Source organism: Chiloscyllium plagiosum, chromosome 7 (assembly GCF_004010195.1).
Source record: "Chiloscyllium plagiosum isolate BGI_BamShark_2017 chromosome 7, ASM401019v2, whole genome shotgun sequence".
NCBI lineage: Eukaryota > Metazoa > Chordata > Chondrichthyes > Orectolobiformes > Hemiscylliidae > Chiloscyllium > Chiloscyllium plagiosum.
This window is the reverse complement of record NC_057716.1, coordinates 10,383,249-10,391,957: the sequence shown is the minus strand read 5'-3', so window position 1 is coordinate 10,391,957 and position 8,709 is coordinate 10,383,249. Positions and strand designations below refer to the sequence as shown.

Below are 8,709 nucleotides of genomic sequence, written 5' to 3'. Positions count from 1 at the left end.
GGTAAAAAAGTATTATTGTAACCAAAGAAGGTACTGGGGAGACCACACCTGGAGTATTGTGCACAGTTTTGGTCCCTTTATTCGAGGATAGATAGCATTGGAGGAAGTTCAGAGGAGGTTCACTAGATTGATCCCAGAGATGAGGGGTTTATCATATGAAGAGAGATTGATCAATTTAGGCTTTTACTCTCTGGAATTTAGAAGAATGAGAGGAGATCAAATTGAGGTATTCAAGATGTTAAAAGGTGCAGATAAAATAGACATGGAGTGGATGCTTCCTCTTATGGGGCATTCTAGGATGAGAGGTCATAGTCTTAGGATAAGAGGTAGCAAATTTAAAACAAAGTTGAGGAGAAACTATCACTGTAGAGGATTGCAAATCTGTGTAATATGCTACCCAAAGTGCAGTGGATGCTGGAACAGCGAGTAAATTTAAGGAGAAGTTAGACAGATTTTTAATTGATAATGGATTGAAGGGTTATAGGGAGAAGGCAGGAAAATGAGGGTGAGGAATATTTCAGCCATGATTGAATGGCGGAGCAGGCTCGATGGGCCGAATTCTGCTCCTCCATCTTATGAACTTATGGGCATGTTATGTAACCATCGTTCTTCACAATGTGTTTGTCCATGTGGCTAATTCAGTGTCCATGATAACTCTGATTGCTTCTTTGGTTGTCTTGTCAGCCCATGAAACCTGAACAAATCAATGTACTAACAGGCAAACATGGTCATCTTCACAGCAGAGTCTGTTGCAACCTGGACCCATTTGCAGGTCTTTACATAAGCCCCTGGGCCATCTTTGCATACTCAAGGTAGGCCATTCCTGATGATTTTACTGTATGCCCCTAATAAATGGAGTGAACAATGAAAAATTGCAGTCAACTAGGTTTAAACAAGGTTAATTTGTTCATTGTCAAAAAGGGTGGTGCTGGAAAAGCACAGCAGGTCAGGCAGCACCCAAGGAGCAGGAGAGTCAATGTTTCGGGCATAATGCGCTGATTCTCCTGCTCCTCAGATGCTGCCTGACCTGCTGTGCTTTTTCAGGGCCACCCTTTTCAACTCTGTCTCTCCAGCATCTGCAGTCCTCACTTTCTCTGAATTTGTTCATTGACGTTTTTGAGAAGGTGTCTGGCCATCCCGAATGGCACGGTGGCACAGTGGTTAGCACTGCTGCCTCACAGCGCCAGAGACCCGGGTTCAATTCCCGCCTCAGGCGACTGATTGTAGTGGGCGGCACGGTGGCACAGTGGTTAGCACTGCTGCCTCACAGCACCAGAGATCCGGGTTCAAGTCCCGCCTTAGGCGACTGACTGTGTGGAGTTTGCACGTACTCCCCGTGTCTGCGTGGGTTTCCTCCGGAGGCTCCGGTTTCCTCCCACAGTCCAAAGATGTGCAGGTCAGGTGAATTGGCCATGCTAAATTGTCCGTAGTGTTAGGTAAGGGGTAAATGTAGGGATATGGGTGGGTTGCGCTTCGGCGGGTCGGTGTGGACTTGTTGGGCCGAATGGCCTGTTTCCACACTGTAATGTAATGTAATAATGTAAATATAAAGGTGTGTGACTTCTGATTTTGGGATTCACAGATTCTGTATTATCAGGGATTGATGTCAACCTGACATCATCCTGGGGGGAAATGGGTTAACACCCAATTTCCCTTCGTAAAATCTAATCCCATGATTATTTTTCTCACTGGCTTGATGCAACCTCTTCATCTTTATGTTGAAATGTTGTTGGGATTGATACTGTCTTAATACAGTTTTTTTGTATTTGTTTAGGTAAAGCAACCTGTCACAAAATATACAATCTTAATAAATATAGTGAACTTAAAATGTACCTATTCTATTGTTGCCACAGACATCAAAAACTGATCTATGACTCAGTACTCAATTACTCCTCTCACACAGTTGTTTCCATAATGCGTCTCTTAGTTTGTAACCAAGAGATTTTATGAACAGGTGATCAATAATTTGTTGCTGTTGCAGTTTTCAAAATGTTGCTAAAGGTTTAAGCAGCAGACAAAGTTGAAAATTAAAATGTTGAATGTGTTGGCATTTCTAATTTATTATATCTTGGCTAGAATGGACAAAGTGAGCTATGGTTTATATTATTCAACTTTGTATTTATAATATTTCCATCCTAAATGAGTGATCGGAGTTTACAAATAAAACTACTGATTTTATTAAATAAAAATTGAGTTTTCAGTATTATTCACATTATTAAACAAGAAAATTGCAATCTAATTATCACTGAGCAGCTGATTCAAGGCTACGATAGTTTAGCTTACAGCAAGAATAATAACCATATTCTTAAAATGAGAGTTGATTGTTCAGATGTGATGTCAGGAAGCAACTCGGCACACAAAAGGGAGGACAAAGTTAGAAATCACACAACACCAGGTTATAGTCCAACAGATTTATTCGGAAGCACTAGCTTTCGGAGTGCTGCCCGTTCATCAGGTAGCTGTATCAGGTAGATACTGCAATCTTTTGCTATAAATTCTGTGTCTTATGGTCCTGCTCCACAGCTACGTGTGGAAGAAGCAGCATTCCAAAAGCTAGTGCTTCCAAATAAACCTGCCGGACTATAACCTGTTGTTGTATGATTTTTAATTTTGTCCACTCCAGTCCTACACCTGCTCCTCCAACTCACAAAAGGGGTTGCAAATCACAAACTCTCCTCCATGAAAGTTGTGTATTTGGCTAGGTTAATTGAAAATTTGACAAATTAGAGTGGGTGATTCATGTTACTCAGGGTATTGTAGGATACGAAAGCAAGGCAGTGTCCTTGAATTAATATACAAACCAGCCACAATCTAAATGAACAGCAGAACAAGCTCAAAGAACCAAATGATCAACTTTTTATTGCATGTGTGCTTAATGGTGAGACAAGTCTTGTATTTTTTTCTAGAATGAAGCCTAAGGTTTAATCTTGGTTGTGGTGCCTAACATCTAATGATAGTAGCATTTTAGATTATATCATGAGAAATTATTTTGCCCACTGAGGGAGTCAAATGCATTGAACATATTTTTAGTTCTAGAATTTACATTATTCAGGGGCAACGGAACATAGCACAAATGTTGTGAAAATCAGAAATTCAATTTCTGAAGAGTTGTCTTTTTAGCTAGATGAACCAAAAAGGTGAAAAATTAGTGAGTGATTTGTATGAACTAGATTATTGACTAATATGCAAGCAAGTTATATCGCTGTGATCAAGAGAATTCTTCTCTTCCTACGTTCAACAAAGAAAATAGATCAGATATAGCACAACATGTGTGAAGTGCTGCCTAACCATGATCTAAATGAGAGGAAGTGGGAATGTCCTATTCACTTCTATTACTGTAAATGAATGTAATTATTTTACATCAAGTGGCAAAAGTATTCAGAAAGCAGAACATAAAGGGACTTGGGGAAACTTATGCATAAAACATAGAAAACTAGCACACAGGTCTAGCAGGTAATCAGGAAGGCTAATGGAATGTTGGCCCTTATTTCAAGGAGGTTGAAGTATAAGAGTAGAGAAGTTCTTGTGCAACTGTACAAGATGTTGGTGAGACCATCTCTGCAATACTGTGAACAGTTTTAGCCTTCTTATTTAAGGAAAGGCACAATTTCATTGGAGACAGACAGTTCAGAGGAGGTTCACTAGGATGATGTCCAACATGGAGGGATTGTCTTATGAGCAAAGATTAAGCAAGTTGGAACTCTCCTGACTGAAGTTTAGGAAAATGAGTGGTGATCTTACTGACATGTATAGGATTCCTCAGGGGATTGACAGAGTAAGTGCTGAGGTGATGTTTCCCCTCATGGGAGGGTCTAGGACTATCCAGCATTGTCTTAGAATGAAGGGACAGCAATTTAAGACTAAGATAGGATGAATTTCTTCTATCAGAGGGTGGACAATCTTTGGAACACCTTGCCACAGACAACTGCAGGGATGGAGTCAACAGACACCATTGAGATAATACATCACAGAAGAATACCACTTGGCCATCTTGTCCATGCTGACCCCTTCTGCATATTTAAGGCTGAGATAGATAGATTCTTGACCAGCAGCGGAATCAAGGAGTAGGGGGAAAATGCAAGTAAGTGGACATGAGGAATTTTGGATCAGTCATGATCTTATTGAATGGCAGAGTAGACATGAGGGACGAATTGGCCTGTTTCTGTTCCTATTTCTTATGGTATTATGCTAAAGAAGACATTGTTGTTTATCGCCTGTGCTCTCTGTTCTCTGGGAGATGGTCACATGGAAAGCTGTTGCTGTTTTCCAGGACAATGTGTGATCGCAGTGTGAATGAGGCCCAGGTCTTTTCAAACACAATTTCATCAAAGTGGGACCCTTGATCCGTGACATCACAGAGCTAGTCTCACCATCACAATATGTATCCTAGTGATATCAGACATCACAATGTGTTGGTAAGCTGGATATGTTTAAGGCATGGGGATGCACAAACAGTTCAAAGGAAGGCAAGGGAGCTGCCTGTTCACAGGTAAGTAAACTACGTCAGCATGTCTATGTGAAATACAGCCGACTAACCTCATGAAAGAAATTTGTGGAGTTCACAATAATGATGGACACTATGCTTCTAAACATTGACCACTTGGGCTTTCAGTGACATTTCACAAGGTTCCATTCAGCAGAGATTATCGTAAAAATGAGAATTGATTGAATTGGAGGTAATTTGATGAGGTGGGTTACGGTAATTGTTTGGAAGCTGGTGGCATAGCATTAGATGATGAGAATTTTATCTGATTGATGGGATGTATCAGAAAATTTTATGTGATCAATATGATGTGACCAGGGATGATTGCAGGAATCTGTACTGCCTTGTGAACTTTCTACTATGCTTTTTATTAATTGAAACGAAGGAATAGAGAGTACTATATCGCCATTTTTCTGAAGATATTTCATGGCAAGTAATTAATGTCGATAAGGGTGGAAAATTGTGAAGGAACTTTGATACACTCAGTGGGCACTGTGGCAGATGGAATTCAATGTTGTGAAGTGGGAATTCATCCAGTTTGGGCCTATGCAAGATCAGTCAGATTTACAAAATGATGAGAAGCTCAAAACTGATGCAACAACCATAAACTAATGTCATAACTTCATGCAGTACTACTCTGCACCCTTAATGGACTGGAATATAAATGATGCTATGTTGCAGTTCTGCAAAGGCCCTTTTTAGACTATTGTGTTCAGTTCAGAGCACCACATTCTCAGAAAGGATATGTTGATCCTGGATAGGGAGGCATGTGAATTCACCAGAATGATACTGAGATTCAAAGGTTTGTTTTATGAAGACTTAGTGGTAAACTAAGCTTGTATCTCTTTCATGTAAAGTTAGAGGTTTGATCCTAGTTTTGAGGTGCTTAAGATATGGTCAGGTTATGATAATATGTTAGATCAGATAGTGAAAAATGATATTGTCCAGAGGCAGAGTCCAGGATAATGGGAATATTCTTAAAACTAAAGTTAGAATTTTCAAGGGTGATGTCAAAAATCACTTAAGCATGTAAAGTGGAGAGGAGATCAGAATTAATTGAGGAACATAAACAATGGAAGTGACATTTATATTAGATTATTATGTGATATGAAAGCAGTGCGCTCAGATTGAATTAAGGTGCAGGTCAGCTATTAGCAACATGGAGAGCTGATGGCTTCTCTTGCTGCTATAAGTATGTACAACTTCTTAACATCAAAGTCAGAAGACAAAGAATCCCAATACTTCCTTTTCTCCAAGATGTAATCTCATGGAAAGCTGTTGCTGTTTTCCAGAACAGTGAGTGATTGCAGTGTGAACGAAGCCCAAGAGTTTATTAAACACAACGTCATCAAGGTGTGACCCATGACCCGCGACATCACGGAGTTATCTTATCGTCACAATGTGTATCCTAGTGATATCAGACATCACAATGTGTAAACTGGATACACTTGAGACTGCACAAACAGTTCAAGGGAAGGAAAGTGAGGAGTAGCCATAACTCCTAGTAAGAAGCTATCGAGTACTGAATGTGACGGATGGAAGAACTGAACACGTTTTCTTTGTGAAGTGAATAAAAACAATAGTGATACGACGAAGCAATAGATTCAATGGAACGTTGCAAACATGGTAAGGTTTATCAAGCTTCGTAATTTGTGAAGGACATTACAAAGTTAGTAATGTCACTTTCTTGTCATGGTTAACTCTTCCATTTATTCTTCACAGGTCATTCAGGTATCTTTGATGATAAATCAAATCCATTCAAAAGGCTTTTCCTGCAATCTGTGCTGACCCTCACTGCCAACCTGTGAGTTTGGTTCTCACATCTTGCTTTGTCTCTATACACAACAACAATACTTAACATTATTTGCATTGTTTGTGATATCCTAATTGGCAAAAATGCCACTGAAGTCCTGGATAGATATCAGGTATAGTGTAGAGTTTAACACCACTGGCTCACTTACGCTGTCCTTTCTCTCAACAAGGCTCAGCAAGAATTTGATCTGGCTTCATCCACCTCTGACAGCAGGTGATCAATAGCGGGCAAGAGAAAGTAAGGTGAAGGGCTTATGCTCGAAATGTCAACTCTCCTGCTCCTCGGATGCTCGCTGACCTGCTGTGCTTTTCCAGTGCCACATTTATCGACTCCAATGATAGTGGGCCCTGTTTGATGGTATTTGGCACCAGCTCTACTCTGTTCCAAAACCCAAGAAACCAAAGGCACTGTTTCATCTCTCATTCCTCACAGAGGAGGTAAATCATCCCCTCACTATTTCTGACTGTCATGGTTCCGGTAACAACATGGTAAGCCGTGTTTTATTTTATTTTATTTTATTGCTCATTCTGTCACTGTGACCTAAATGAAGCCTAAGGATATTTTCCCTACATGCTCATTAAGACAAAGCCTTTAGCTAGTTGAGTCAAAAGGGGGATCACAGATTAAGGCTTATGTTTGCATCATCACTGTGAGATCAGAAGTCACAATAGGTTCATAAACTGGGTAAATTTAAGACAGAAGATGGCATAATTAGTTTCAGTGAAAGATTTGGACTTTTACTAACTAACTGATCTGTCTAAAAGTGAATATGATCTGCTGGAAGAACTGAACAAATTTACTTTGTGAAGGGATTATGGCCTATGGCAACATCATCTGCCAGTAGATTAGATAGAAAGCTGCAGAGATTGAATGGTTCATTTCAATATGACTACATTTTTTTTGTAATTTATGAATGTCATAGCGAGCAATATGATCAATTCAATACACTCAGCTAATACTGATACAGATTTGGATATACTAGTCTGAGTTGCTGTTGCTGATAAGTATTCAAAGGTTGCCTGATCCTGGAATCTGGTTATCAATGGTAGTACAGCTCCACTTTCAAGTACTTTCCAATTGCCCAAACAAGTATTTGTATACTGTCTATTTTCCCCATGGATTAGTAGATCTCTCTGTTAGTCTGAAGGATTGATTACGAGTCTTACCTAGTTCTCCCTTGAAGTCCCAGGTAAACATTCACTGTCCATCCCTGGCTCCCCTATGCTATGTTCATGTACTTAATGAAGTTTTGTAGAACTAATTCATTAAGCAGCCATGTCTGTTCTCTTAGGCAACAACATATTAAAATGCCGAAAGCTAAACAATACTATTAACACAATCCGGATCAGATTCAACCGCATGTAAGACCTTAATCTGTCCTAACAATCTACCCCCACAAAGCTCCCCACTTCGATCCCCCTCCAACGCCATCCTTCTTGATAACAATACCTCTTGTATCAAAAGGTTCTGATCTATCATGTCCGACATCATCGATGGAGCTCAGCTCCACAACAACCCAAAAACACAAAAGACAAGCACTACTTCAGAATGTCGTTGGAGTGTTGGAATCATCCTCCACTGAGAGTAAGGGGTACAGAACATTCCCATCACTGCTGATTGCTCTCAGGCCCTATCTTTCTGAGTATAAATAATGTGGAAGCCTGGTTTTATGTTCAAACACATTCCGTCATTGTGACCTAAATGAAGCACAAGATAGTTTGTCCAACAATTCTTGTAAAGCGAAGCCTTTTATTCAGACGGCCTGGATAAACTGCAATCACAGGGGAAAGCTTACTCTTATACTAAACATTAGAGTGATCTCAGACAGTTCAGTTAGAACATAGAACATAGAACATAGAACATTGTAAAGTACAGCACAGAACAGGCCCTTTGGCCCACGATGTTGTGCCAAGATTTAATCCTAATGTAAAATATAGTAACTTACCTACGTACCCCTCAACTCATTACTATCCATGTGCATGTCCAGCAATCGCTTAAATGTCCCCAATGACTCTGCTTCCACCACCACAGCTGGCAACGCATTCCATACATTCACAACTCTCTGCGTAAAGAACCTACCACTGACGTCTCCTTTATACCTTCCTCCTAATATCTTCAAACTATGACTTCTCGTACCAGTCAATCCTGCCCTGTCTCTGGCTATTGACTCTACCTATTCCACTCATTATTTTGAACACCTCGATCAGGTCTCCTCTCTTCCTCCTCCTCTCCAGAGAGAAATGTCTGAGCTTATTCAACCTTTCTTCATAAGGCAAGCCCTCCAGTCCAGGCAGCATCCTGGTAAACTTTCTTTGCACTCTCTCCAAAGCCTCTGTATCTTTCCTATAGTAGGGCGACCAGAACTGGACACAATATTCCAAGTGTGGTCTCACTAGGGACTTGTAGAGCTGCA

At 40.2% G+C, this 8,709-nt stretch overlaps 1 long non-coding RNA gene across 1 annotated transcript in view; it reads left to right on the top strand.

The window, feature by feature from the left end:
- Positions 1-539: 539 nt before the first annotated feature.
- Positions 540-8,709, top strand: part of LOC122551976 — a 13,079-nt gene continuing 4,909 nt past the window's right edge. Inside the window, exons 1-4 of the long non-coding RNA XR_006312240.1 lie at positions 540-812; positions 5,776-6,109; positions 6,206-6,287; positions 6,466-6,784. This is a non-coding gene — a long non-coding RNA (uncharacterized LOC122551976). The remainder of the gene's footprint in view (positions 813-5,775; positions 6,110-6,205; positions 6,288-6,465; positions 6,785-8,709) is intronic.